The 13,665-nt window shown below is 44.5% G+C and overlaps 1 protein-coding gene and 1 long non-coding RNA gene across 6 annotated transcripts in view; one reads left to right on the top strand and one right to left on the bottom strand.

Moving 5' to 3' along the window:
* Positions 1–3,921, bottom strand: part of unc13c (unc-13 homolog C (C. elegans)) — a 126,654-nt gene extending 122,733 nt beyond the window's left edge. For all 5 annotated transcript variants that reach the window (XM_086027060.1, XM_086027061.1, XM_086027063.1 and 2 more), the window contains exon 1: positions 3,390–3,921. The gene's annotated coding sequence lies outside the window, so the exon portion shown is untranslated. The remainder of the gene's footprint in view (positions 1–3,389) is intronic.
* LOC147149538 (uncharacterized) overlaps positions 1–13,665 on the top strand; it is a 222,652-nt gene that overhangs the window by 134,297 nt on the left and 74,690 nt on the right. The gene's annotated exons all lie outside the window — the stretch shown is intronic.

The following is a 13,665-nucleotide window of genomic DNA, read 5'->3' as shown; positions in this document are numbered from 1 at the left end:
ATGAGGACCACGTCATGGCGCTGCCTTCTACAGTTCATCTGCAGTTGCGCCACTTTCTGAAGAAAATGCCGTAGCACATGTTTCAGTTCTGGAACATAAAGTACTTTCCATGTCCGCCTGCTGTCTGAACAAATGACAGTAAAAGAGCGGTCGTCTTTAAATGAGTGCTGATTAACAATTAGTGCGCCGCCTCGCAAGGCTCCACGGAGCCAACATCCTGACATGTGCATGTTAGGCCTTGACAAATGAAGCAGTCAGCCTCTTACCCGAGCTAGCGTTGCCACACAAATGACTCGATAATACCCGCGAGGTATCGCCTGCATTGTCCCGTTAGGGTGTAATGACGCAGGAATTAGGCGGAAGGGTTGACGGATGACTGTATCACCTTCTGCGCCCCATTTGCGTTTTCTCAGTTTGACCGCCGCAAATGCAAAGATCATTCATTCCCAGCCATAATACCTGGGACATGGGAAATGATCTCACGAGTGCTTGCAGCTCATCTGATCGCCCTATTGGTCATTTGCTCCATAGCATAACCGGAGTGTCTTGTGAGAGCTTCTAATGTTGCATCCTAGTGAGTATAAATCACCGCTGGTTCAATCTAGGGAGCTTAAGAAGCAGACGTTTGTCGTTTAGGATGGAGACGGCACGCTGCCCGCCATCCTGTATCATTGCGGTGCAGGCCTAAGAACAACTGCGTGGATTGATTGATGCTTCGGATATCTGTCTGTATGTGGTGACATTGAATAGCACTGAGGCAAATTGGCATGCACTACTTGCCTGCAACCAGCGCTCAACTAATTTCATTTTAAAAAGGAGACCGACTTGAGACTTGAACTTCGACTGAAGTATACTCCTTTGCTCCTCACGGCTTGGATAATTGCTGACTTTTGTCACAACTCTGGCGACTTTTTCTGGTGTTACTGGAGACTTGTGCAGATTAGGAGACTCCCTCCAGAGCAGATGTTCACACCTGCGCATCCAGACTACAGACGAAGACGTGACAAAAGCCACCACCGGCTAATTTGACAACGGCGGATGGAGGAGGGGGGATTGTCCAATCATGGAGAAACTCTGTGCGGGGCGGTTATTATGTAAAGTTGTCTCAAAATGTCCTAAACAGGCAGATAACAACAAGCACTCACCCCCGTCGGCTCCCGCCGATCGCTAAGCTGTATAAGATCATGATGATAATAATGCGTTCAAGGAATTGAGTTCTACAATGATTCAGATGGTAGAATTTGCGCCGTTGTCATATTTAGGAATGAAATATGACATCATATGACATCAACCACACACGTCCGCAGAGCTCCCAATCTGTCTGCCTGCGCCTGGATCAAATCTACCAAAGTCAAATCACGTTACACCGCCTGCGCCACAACTCAGGCCTGCTTTTAGCTGCTCAAGAGATGAGTCTACTTTCTGCCACCTCGTTGTCAGAAAAAGAAAACGCCCTGGGCCCGCCGGAACGGCCAGCATGGCGCGGCGCTGTGTGCCAAATTCCCAAACACGCTAAGGGAGGCTTGCATCTGCATGAAAAGCTCCAAGCACCAGTTTTTACACCGGAGCACCCAAGTGCTGTCTACCAAAATAGGGCACATTGAGTTTATTTCGCCATGAAATATACAGTCATTTCTTCGTTGTTATTTTTTCCATTCAGACTTTCAAAACTTTTTCCCTAGCTTAGCATTTCTTAGTCAGTGAGTGAGCAGCTATGTCAGTGAAGCTTTAAGTTTGTTGCCACTAGTTTTTACAGTGGAACCCTGGAGATTTCATGTCCAAGTACAATTTGGCATGCAAGTGACGTTTTTGCGGCGAAAAATCGAAATTGACACTACGATATTGAATGGGACTTCAACTCGAATTGTTTTGCTTTTTCTTTGGCTTATTGTGTTGTGTTTTTCTGATTGCCCAGCAGAAGCCTACCGTCGATGTCAAATAGGGAATATGCGACCTGCATAAAACGGTGAATGGAACTTGTTGCGCCACAGGAAAGTGGAACATATGCGACTGTCCTGACTGCTCAGCACAATATGGCTAAAGCACCAATAAGTCAACATGACAGTCAGCTGCCCAGGCAAACACAGCATTTTTTGTGGGTACATTACAAAGTAGATGTTCATCATATGTCCACTTCAAGAGAACTGGCAACTGTTTGAATCGGTGGGAAAAAGGGCATAATATGTCTCCTTCAATATCTTTCATTGACCTCTCACAAATTGAAGTTGTGGAAATAACAGCGCTCCTTTTCCTGACTTTCCAATCAAACATTTACAGTCAATGTAGAGCTGGAACTATACACTTGACTCATACTATTGACTTATTCAATAATAAAAAAAGGATTGATTATTGAGGTCAAGCCAATCGCCCTAAACATGAGTTGCTTGCATTGGTGTGTGTGAAGAATTCCTGCAGGTCCTAGTGCCGCTCCGCTTTGAGAAAAGTCCAGAGGAAATAAAACAAGGAGGGCAGCCACCACAGCCACACCTACTCCCTTGAGCAAGCACGAGGCCGTCATCACTCGTAACCAGGGACCCTTTTGCTCCATTTCCCTTGAGGGCCGTGTGATCGGCAAACACGCACGTTTGTCACAGCCTTACAAAACGCGTTACTCTCATGCTAACCCATTTCTCCCGATTGCCGGATCGGGGTCATTTGCTTGTGGCGGGGTGGGGCGGGCGGGGGTTGGGGGGGATCTTGCTTGTGGTGGGGTGGGGCGGGAGGGGGTGGCGGGGGGGGATCAACACATTGTACGTACTGTATATGCATGTGCGTTACGTCATGTCTCCGGGAGCACGTGATCACGGATTACGGTGGAGTGTGGATGAATGTGGGCGTGTGCGTCGCATCTCTCACATGCATGCACACACATGTGCATGATTGCTTTCTGTACCACCCGACGGAGCGAGAGAGTGAGAGAGAGGGGAGAGGAGAGGAGCTCACCACTGTGATGGCGTGGGGGGGGGGGGGGGTGTGGGGGTAGCAGCTTCACATCATATTGCCTGTATTTTCAACCTGTTCATTTCCCTGATAAAGCCAACCCCAAAACATGACAATACCTTCCTTTTTTTTTTTTTGTTCTTTTTTTTTTTTCTTAAGAGTAAGAGCAGCGCGTGTCATTGCATCCGCAAAGGAGAGGATGCAAGGCATGTGCACCATTTTTCGTTCTCTTGAAATAAAATGAGAGCAATCCACATGATCCTTCCGCATTCCGGTCAAGCAGCATGTCATGGATGCGATGGCAGGGCCACCGAGAGACAATGGGTGGATGGATGCTGCTGGTGGGAACAACAAATGGGATCAAGTCCATTCATTCACATGCATGCATGGAGAAGCCACACGCGCGCACACACACACACACACACACACACGCTCACACAAGAAAATACCTGTTTATGTCAAGTTCCTGTGCAGGACGCCAGCGGCGCTGGTGGTGGTGTTTCCGAGTCCCCGCGTTCAAATGAGTGCCGATCGGCGACGCTGGCGAGGTGAGGGGAGGAGAGGGAAGGAGGGGAGAGGAGAGGGAGGGGACGAGGGCGGCTGGCTGCGCAGCTCACGGGAGGCGCTCACAGCAGCGGCGTCATGGTCGCCGGGCGCCCGTCAGACCGCACGCATCCCGCAGCCGCGCCTCCGCGCCTCTCCACCTGCATCTTTCACTTTCTCAGCCCTTGCCAAACAAAGGACAGCACAAAAATCCACTCCGACCTCCTCTCTTGTTGGCCTGGGGCGTGGATAGTCCGAAAGCTGGACGCAGACTGCTGGCGGTGGTTGTAACTGGGGGAGGCAGACAGCGCTGCTGCTGCTGCTGCTGCTGCCGCTGCCGCTGCTGCTGCTGCCGCTGCTGCCGCTGCTGCCGCTGCTGCTGCCGCTTCTCCTTCTCCTTCTCCTCCTTGCTGGCCAGACTGAAGCTGTGCTCCCCTGCTTGGAGAATGTCTGTCCCCTCCCTTGGACGAAACTCACTCTCTCACCATCCTCCCCCTTTCGCTCTCGCTCTCGCTCTCTCTCTTGCCACCCCTTCTTTCAGCGCAAAGTGCGGTGTGCAAACGGCACCTTCATGCAAGTCTGCGTATTCCCATGCAAAAGAGCAGAACGCTGTAATAGGAGACAGACATGCCAACCAAATATTCCTATCTTCAAGACGGTCCGGGGCTCCAACGTAACCCGATTTTGTGCATTTTGAGGCAATGAATCATGAAAAGGAGGAAGGCAATTATCTACCACTACTCTTGTGATTAGCTTGCGCACTTTTTTTTTTAACCGGGCTGTATTTGACCCGAATTTTTGGAATGATATTTGTCCATATACTATTCATACAGATTGTCCTCCATTCATACCGTTTCATTTGAACAATACATATTATTTATTTATTTTTTTTAAAGAGAGTGTTACTAACCGATGCCAATGCAGTAGTGAAGTCATAATTCCAGTAAATATTTCTTTGAAAAATACTTCATGCTCATAAATATTAAACAAGTCACAGTGAACAAGTGGGGTAACTCTATTTTTGTCATTTTGCAGAAGAGAGATTTTAAGTTTTACGTCCGCAAAAAAATGCGGGGGATTTGTTTATCTTTGTGATTTATATGGCAGCGATGGCTTGTTCTGGATACTTGTTATTAGACCCTTTGCGCTTTGCCTCAGCTTTTGTCAAATAGGATTGACAAGACTGACGTCGCTGGGAATAACAAAACGCTGACGCTCAAAGAGCAATTCTGTTGCACCACGAGCCACATGGGTTACGTGGAAAACTTGGCGACCGCGCAAGCACGCTAAACAAAAGCTTAAACACTCACACTCAGAAAACAGTCGCCGAGTTGAACCAACAAATATAAACGCACGCACGCACACACTCAGTACTTTAGCGAGCAAGTCAAACGTGACATCCTGGATGATCGGTTAACATTCAGTTTACACGCTTTGAGTCCGCATCATTCATAACTAGCCTGTATTCCCGAGGCATATGGCACAAACTACGACGGTTTATTAGTGTGACGCCAGCATACACCCAAACATGAATCAAGTCACAAGTCACAGCGATGAATGAGTGGGAAAATGCACTTTTCGGTGAATTGCAGTTTTGTTATTCAACTTTATTCCTAGTACGGTGGCCAATATATGAGAACGGGTGTTGTCATGACGACGTCTTTTTTTTTTTCCTCCCGCTGGGTGACACTTTGTCACACGTCACGGATCAAATACATGTATTTCTCATTCTGATTGCTGTAGTTAACACCTTTTTCTCCTTCTGATTGCTCTTGTAGTTGGCAGTGGTACACCAGTACTTACTGCAGCTCAAAATGTCGCATCATTATGGAATAGCAGCAGAGACATTTCAATGACATAAATATTCCCAAAAATCAATGTAAGTCTATACATATTTTTTTGTTAAATATTGTCATACAATATCATTGTTTTGCAGAAGCTGTATTGAGCAATTTAAAAAAGATGTAGTTCACAAACGCTGTCTATCCACAATTGGTCTGTGAAGCAAGTGCAGATTTAAAATATTTTTTGTAGAATATCGTCAAATTATCGTTATTGAGTTTTTGGAAAAAATATCGAGATAATTTTTTTTTGCCCATATCGCCCACCCCTACCTGCAGGCAATACCCTGGCTGCTGGATGAGATGCTATACATATGTGCATATACATATATATATATATATATATATATATATTTGGAAGCCTGGTCACAGCGGGCTAAATAAAGGGGTTTCCGTCGGACCGGTCGGTCACATAGGCAGAACGGCCAGTTCTGTCCCAACCTATAAGGGCAGTCAGAAAACTCCGACACTTTTTCCCCTCATAATATATGCATTTGTTATGTGATGAAAAAAATGGTTACGATGTGAACAATCGGTACAGCGCTTTGATTGAGGCCTTCATTTTGTGTTGACGCCAACAAACGGAGATGTGTCACGTGCCTGAATTTCCCCCCCACGCCCCCACTCATTACCCCCCCCACCCCCTCCCTCTCTGTCAGCTTGCTTTCCTCCAGCAGCCACTAATTGTCTGGCCTCCCAGCGAAGTCACATCCCTCTCTCCCCATTCTCTCGATGTCAAATGGGAGGTGGGAAGATGGAGAGGGAGGATGCTACGTGGTCAGTGCGTGGCCCCCTTTCACCCCCTGCTGGTGACAGCTGTGACTGCACCCTGAAACAAATCGCACCCCGTGACTTGTTGTCATATAAACAGAGCAGAAGCGCAAGTCATTTATTTAAGCAATGTTGCCATGCTTCACTTCGAGTCCAATGCAGCCCAGAGTGGAGTAACGGGAGATCAGTTGTGTCGAAGAGAGACGATAACGGAGGAGTTCAGTTGTGAAATGTTTGTCGCGTCAAATGCAAATCAGACCTTTCTCTCTTGTCTTTTGCGTGTTCTCCTAACGCGCTGTGTAATATGTGAATCCACTTAGTTTGTAGCGGGACGGCTGGATACAAACATCCATCCCCATTCCGTAGCGGTGATTACACCTTGTCGTTTGTTTTCATATTGAGTTTATTCCACGAGCCATCTCAGATTATTTCGATTGTCTTCAAGTGCAGCGTTTTTCTATTGACTGGGGAAATAAAGTGAAACCGTTCCTCCGATTACAGTGAATTTGCAGCCCAATCTTGGCAATGTTGCAAGACTGGAGAAAAAAAAAAAAAAGACAAATCCACAACAGCTTTGCTGCGCTTCAGTGACCACTTCAACTGGTTTTAATAAGCATTCATTTATAGCTCCCGAGAGGTTTGTGCACTCTTCCAAACTATCTGGCATATTTTAGGAACTGGACAGGCAGCTGGACTACACGCTGTGCAACGCTGTCGTGTGATTTTCCTCAAAGCTAAACGGAAAGCAGGACTGCATTGTTGGATGCATAGATTAGCATTTGCCGCATACTTGAAGTTGTCTACGCAAGGGCTGTGTTTTTTGTTTTGTTTTTGTGTGTGTGTGTGTGTGTGTGTGTGTGTTTGCTAATGTAGCCGTGTGTCACATACGTACACACAGTGTAGTCTGAAAAGCTCTTATTGTCCGCAGGGGTTTTTGTTTTTTCCACTCTGCGATAGGGCTGTGCAATTAATCGAAATTAAATTACAATTACGATTATTACACAACACGATTACAAAATTGGCATAATTGTAAAAAACGATTATTAATATCTATTTATATCCAACGCACTATATTTGTTTACACAAAGAAACTATACGTGGATTTATACATTTGCACCTTTTTAAAAAAAAATTATAATAACAAATTTTATCAATTTTGTTTGGTCCAAAAGAAACTTACATAATTCTAGTGTTTCAAAGACATGCATTTCAACATTTTCTCGTTTTGGTGACGTTATATTTTTTTTACATTTCAACATTTTCTTGTTTCGTACCAAAAATAAATCATCGTTTGAACAATCGTGATTTCAATCATGACCAAAATAATCGTGATTACTATTTTTTTCATAATCGAGCAGCCATACCCTGCGAGTTTAAACCACTCTAGTCTCATTGCTCAGGATCCAGCCCGCAACCATTATGCTGAACCTCACCCGGACTTGCTATTGGCCCAGCAGTATATTGGGCGGGGTACCGTTGCTCATTTGCACGAGACAGGGCCAGCCCTTAAAACAGGCTCAATCCAGCGAGACACGAAAAATGTGTCGAAATTCTTGATCCTTTGCGTATTTTGATAAAAGCGCGTCACGCAGACGTGGCAAAGAGACCGGAACTGTTTGAAATTGTAAGACGTCTCCTTTCATGATGGATGGGGAGCCCCATACGCGCTTCACAGCTTCGCACCCAAAGTCAGCTGGGGTAGGCTCGTGCTCACCCTCAACACGTATCAGGACAAGCCTGAAAGAAAACTGGATGGGAAGGAAACGCTCAACACTCCCAAAACAGTTGATCCTTGGATCATCACTGAAGAGAGTTTTAGTGAGGAACGCGGAGGCCTTACGAGACATTATGATGACCCATTTTTGACTGAAGTTGAACCGTTTGGGGGGGGTCAACCTTTGGGGATTCAGGCTCCATTCAGGCTCCATTCAGGCTCCATTCAGGCTCCATTCAGGCTCCATTCAGGCTCCACTGTGTTTGATAGATGAACACATGATCTTTTGGTAAAACTGTCATGTTCATGATATACAGTAACCTGTCAAATCCAAAGACTTTATCATGACATGTTGTTATTGCGTTGTTTTGTGTCTCTTATCATAGTCACTTTTATGAAGTATTGGGTCCCAAAGCAGGTGCGCCTAATGAAAACTGTTTCGATGCAATAAAGCAGCCTGCCGTCATGAACAAACACAAGGATGAATAATAAATCTCAGCCCTTGTATTCCCACCATGTCCTCAATTTAGAGCACAACGCTTTCAATTTGACGAAATTCAAATTGAAACTTCAACTTGATGCCACCGTTAGAAACCAATTGAGCGTTCAGCTCATTAACCAGAACAATTTCGATTTGAAAAGACGTCCTAATTCTCTCACTTGCAAAATATAAGTATATGAATCAGCTTCACCGTTTGAATAAGACACTCGAAGAGCTTCCTGTCGATGCCGAGTTAGTGAACGCTTCCTGTTTTCTGCCCTGGTATGTTGAAAGCGACATCTTGTGCAAAACGGATCTTCTAAATGTTTGCATCCAAATGGTTGCCGGGGTTTCAGAGAGGCTGCCCACCCATCACGCTCGGAATTCGCACAGCCGTGTACGTAAATATGCCTTGTTCAGAAAATGATGTAACAGTGTGGCTAATTGACATAATGCCGCCCGTGACTTGGGGCCTTGCTGGGCCAAGATCTGCCATTTTCAAGTGACATCTGGATGCAGGGATTAGCGTTCGTATTATTAGCTTTCGATAAGCGACGCACACTTGGACGGAAAAGTTGTGTGAGCAGTCAACATTTTCCACCAAAGTGTTCCAAGTGGATGTAAAATTGCTTTAAATGAGCTTTAATGATGTATCCTTTGTGTGTTCAGAGGACAAAACTGTTAAGAGACATTTATGAAGACACCAGGGAACTGCATTACACAATGTAAAAAAAAAAAAAAAAAAAGCATAATTTGTCTCGCTTTATAATACTTTGTCAAAATTCCGCACGACAGAGCGAGAGGCCGAAAACCAAACCGCAGGCAGTTCATGTTCAATTCAAACAGGCTCCAAGGCTGCTTTGCGCCGTGACTTTTCGCACTCCCCCGAGGGCACACTTTCAGAGCCATGACGCTTTTATCTTAACCGAGAAGAAACACACGGACATTGGAGAAGAAGAAAAAAAAAATCCGTATGTGCAACAGTCAACCGTCTTCCATGACGGACCTTCATCCTCTGGAGCCGCAAACGCTGCAACCTCAGCGCTAACGAGACAAGCAGATGGCCTTTACGCTGGTGCTTTGGAGGTTCAAATGGAAAGGACTCACGTAGCGCGGAAGCCATCACGTGCTCGCAAAATATTCTTTCATTTATGATGAGAGGAGCTCTGAGTGACTTGACGATAACCTGCCGTCAGCTTCAGCATCTTCGTCGCAGTATCACCGTATGGCATCACAAAAATGATTTAGCAAGGCAGCATTATTGGAGGAAAATACACTCATTGGATGCTTGATGAGGTACACCCGCGCAGAGAGCTATTCAAGCGTTTGTATTTCTAGATTTGGTGCAATCGTTTTGCCATTGCCCCTTGCTTATTTGTTTGAGTAATTATCAGAAGAAATCATTGGATAATTAATAAATGAGAAGAAACTCCGTTTTAGGAATTTAAATTGAATAATTGGTTAATTTATTAAAATTGAATTATAAATAATGCTTAAATAATACAATAAATGAGCATGATTCAGTGAAATGAACAATTTTGCGTATTTCATCTTTGAAATATTTAGTCAAAAAGTTGACCTCATCTTTGAATGATCTGGCCCTGTCTTTTTTTTTTTTTTTTTTAATAAATGTTTTATGGCCAACCCTGAGGTATTTGGTATTTACAATAGATGAATAATACCAATAACATTTGATTATAAATCGATTTTTACAGTACAGTGGAACCGCCATGTAACAGACTAATTGGCAGAAGGAGTCATCCATTGGAGCCAATTGTCCATATCAAAGTACCATTTTTGGCACACCCATTACAGTAGATTTTTCCTTTCTTTATAATTTTCAAATTCTGGAAGTAAAAGACTTAAGCGGCTGCTTGAGATGAGCCGTCTTGAGCGGACTGGGCACTGATTATTTTCTGTCCGTTCCTTTCGGGTCGGTTCTACCGAGAATGCACACTGTATTGTTTCCTCCAATCCACTTTATGGCAATGTTTGTCTGGCTTTTGAACGCCACTCCAAAGAAGATTGACTACTTTGACTACTTTGGCTTGCGCAGTAAATGACCGAGAGTGTGAAGCCGCAAGTGCACAAAGCTTGAACAAGCCACGATGTGCAAAAGTCCTTCCGGACCTTTTCACACTCGGCTGCGACCAATCCGCATTTCTTTAAACCTCCACGCCGACTCTTCTTAGTCATGGCGGATCAAGAATGGGCAGCAACCTGGATCGGAGATGGAGTGTTTGCTTTGGATCGTGCCAGCACGATAGAGATGCTCCCAAATCGATGGGCGGGGGCTTAAGTCCTTGGCAGAGTCAAAGTACGCCGCCCGCTTTGCTCGGCTGCTGCATTGCAGATAAAAATAAAACCTTTATTGCAAGGCACCTTTTGCCTCGCCCTTCACCGCTTAACAGATGTCGTTGACCGCCGGGCGTCTAAAGCCGAGGAGTGACCAGACGGTATCAAGTACTTTCATGCGGACGCTTTGCACGTCAGCCAGCTTTTCTTTTTAGCATTTTGAACAAGAATGAGGAAAAACAATCCATCCATTCATCGCTTTTCCTGCTTGCCTGAGCTGGAGCTGGAGCCTGTCGCAGCTGACTTTGGGGGAGAATCCGGCTACACCCTGGACTGGTCGCCAGGGACAAAAAAAAAAAAGAAAAAAAGAAAGAGAGACTGGAAATGAGAAATTCCACCCACAAACGGAGGGACGTGTCAATCTCAGTCAGATGACGAACACGTCTGCCTCGCAGTTGTAATCACATCAATCAATCAATCAATCAATCACATTTTATTTCTATAGCACTTTTCATACATAAAAATGCAACTCAAAGTGCTTTAAAACATTCAAAGCAAAACATAGATAATTAGAAAAAAAAAAAAATCCTTTTGCCTCCGGATTTCGTGTCTGGAGTTTTTCTTTTTTTTCGCTTCTCACTCTGCCTGAGAAGTGACATATTGTACACCGCAAAGTGAGCCAGGTTTGCTCTTCAGATGGGGCATACTTTGGAAAATTGGGTTTGTTTTTTTTTTTTTATTATATTTTGTTTTTATATCATTTTGACTTTTGTTTAATTTCCGGTAGTTTTAATTTGTTTTGGAGCAGGTTTGTTTGCTTTTTTTTAAATGCTTCATTTTAGTTGAGTTTATTCGTTTTAGTGTTAGTTTTAGTTTATTGTAATATACGGAGAATTTGTCAAGTGCAAGATAAAAAATAATAAAGTCACTAAGTGTTGTGTGATAAACTACAATTTTCAAACGATTATGTGACCTTCCTTCTTCTCTACGGATGTACAGAAATACCAAACTAAATAGATTTAAATGAACTCAGAACGCTCTATTAATTGAAAAAGATGAAAACTCAGGACAGTTTCATTATCGATATAGTTAGTCATATAGTCTCTACCTTAACCCTACACAAGGTAACGAATCGACGTTTGCTAATTTAATATAATGTCGCTGTGCTGTGAAAAACACTTATGTCCAATTTCGGAATTTTTCAAAATGTACACGTTAATACGAAGTAACGCGGAAACTCATTCATGTAAAAATAAGAACATTTTGAAAAATGGACATGAGTGTTTTTCACAGGACAGCGACGATAGCCTACCATCACTCGTGCCCAGAATAGACACTGATGTCTCTGCACTTTCAGTTGCTTTATTAAACAAAAAACAAACAAAAAAAAAACCCCCACATAATTCTTTAAGTGCAGACTGACGCACCAGCTGGTTAACTGAGAAATGGCGCCCATTCTTGCCCCATTTCGTCTGCACAGTATCCACTTGACTCTTATCACTAACTTCCCTTTTCCTTTGGTAAAATGTGTAGCTTGTTTCTACTAAGCTACTAGGACCCGGTTCCAGTTGTGCCATGCAGATCCGCACGGGTACAAATCACTGCCGGTCTCTCTGGTCCAGCAGATTTGTGGTTGTAACAATTTTGGATACACGGCTCGAAATGACAACGCATGCCAGCGCACCGTGTAACAGGCCATGATTCCAATGCTACTTGCGTTTGTTTGATTAAGTTTGAGCAAGTACAAAGTTTGAAGTTTGCACTGGCACTTAATGAGGTCAACGCCACGGGCAGCAGTGCAGCTCCCAATGGAGTCCTCTGACAGTGGAAGTAACTGCCACCTCTTTGCGACTCTAAAAATTGCTTTTGAACTCTTGAGAAGGAATCATTAGGGAGGCCGTCCAGTCCAACCGTTATTTCTGACCTTTAAAGGCACAATGGATGCCTCACCTTTGAATCCCATGCAGGTCCGCACGGCTCAGTTAATCACATCCTCCCCAAGACCTTTCGGTTCCTTTTGAAAATGTTGCCCTATTTAGTGGGCCAAACATGCACAGAACACGGGAGAAGATTGACATATATACGACACCGTTCATTAGGACAGATACAGCAGGATTGCACAAAAACGAAAAACTTCATCTACATTAGGTTTGTTTGGATCTCAAGCAGCGATGGGGACTCGCAACTCGGACTCATGAGAAACTTAAGTCGCTATTTTTTGAGACTCGCAACTCGTCCGCTAAAGACTCGAGACTTGACTCAGACTCTTGTCTTGGGACTGGTGAACATTACGAGTCTCTGTGGTGTGGTTTGCTCTCATTTTCTCTCCTCGCCCCAAGTTGTCCCTCTCTCTGGTTCCCCATCTTTTCGTGTAGTCGAGCAAGCGACGTCCAATGATAATGACGGGGAGTGGACAAGTGCGACAACAATCACCAGCATGGCAAAGTCGGAGCAACGGGGCTGCCGTTTGTTACAGCTTTTGACTTGGACTCGTGGTCAGGGACTCGAGACTTGACTTGGAATCTAAAGACTTGGGCTTGACTTGGACTCGAGTCTTGATTTGGAACCTAAAGAGTTGATTTGGATTTATCCTTTGACATTTGTGCCCATCTCTGGTTTCAAGTCAAGATTAAGATTCGTAATGATGGTTTTGAGTGGGCGTTATTATTTCAAGCAAGTGGTAGGGTTTAAGGTTTGAAATGAGGTTTTCAAGCCTAGGTTGATATTTCAAAGAAGGGTTTGAAGCCTGCATTATGACGTTGGCTTCTTTGCGGCTCCTAAACCTAATACTTTATGCGATCGTCCGGTCGCAAGCAGACACGATGAAGTAGCAGAGCAAATTTTCACATCATAGCCATAAAAGCTTTCTAACTGGCTCTCAGTTAACACTCATGTGATATAACATGTTTTCTCCCCACCGTACAATTTCTCCTTACTTTTGAGGAGCGGCGTTCCCAGCGGCACCAACGACCGATGCCGCATCAGGCAGCGAATGCCGCTTCAGGGGGTCTCCCTTTGCCCTTTTTATTTCTTTATTTTGATCTCCCAGCATGCTTTGTGATCCTCGTTATCTCGCTCCC

Source organism: Filicampus tigris, chromosome 3 (assembly GCF_054856515.1).
Source record: "Filicampus tigris isolate MCC_2025a chromosome 3, RoL_Ftig_1.0, whole genome shotgun sequence".
Lineage (NCBI taxonomy): Eukaryota > Metazoa > Chordata > Actinopteri > Syngnathiformes > Syngnathidae > Filicampus > Filicampus tigris.
Note: the sequence above shows the minus strand (reverse complement) of the source record. Positions and strands in the feature narration are given on the sequence as shown.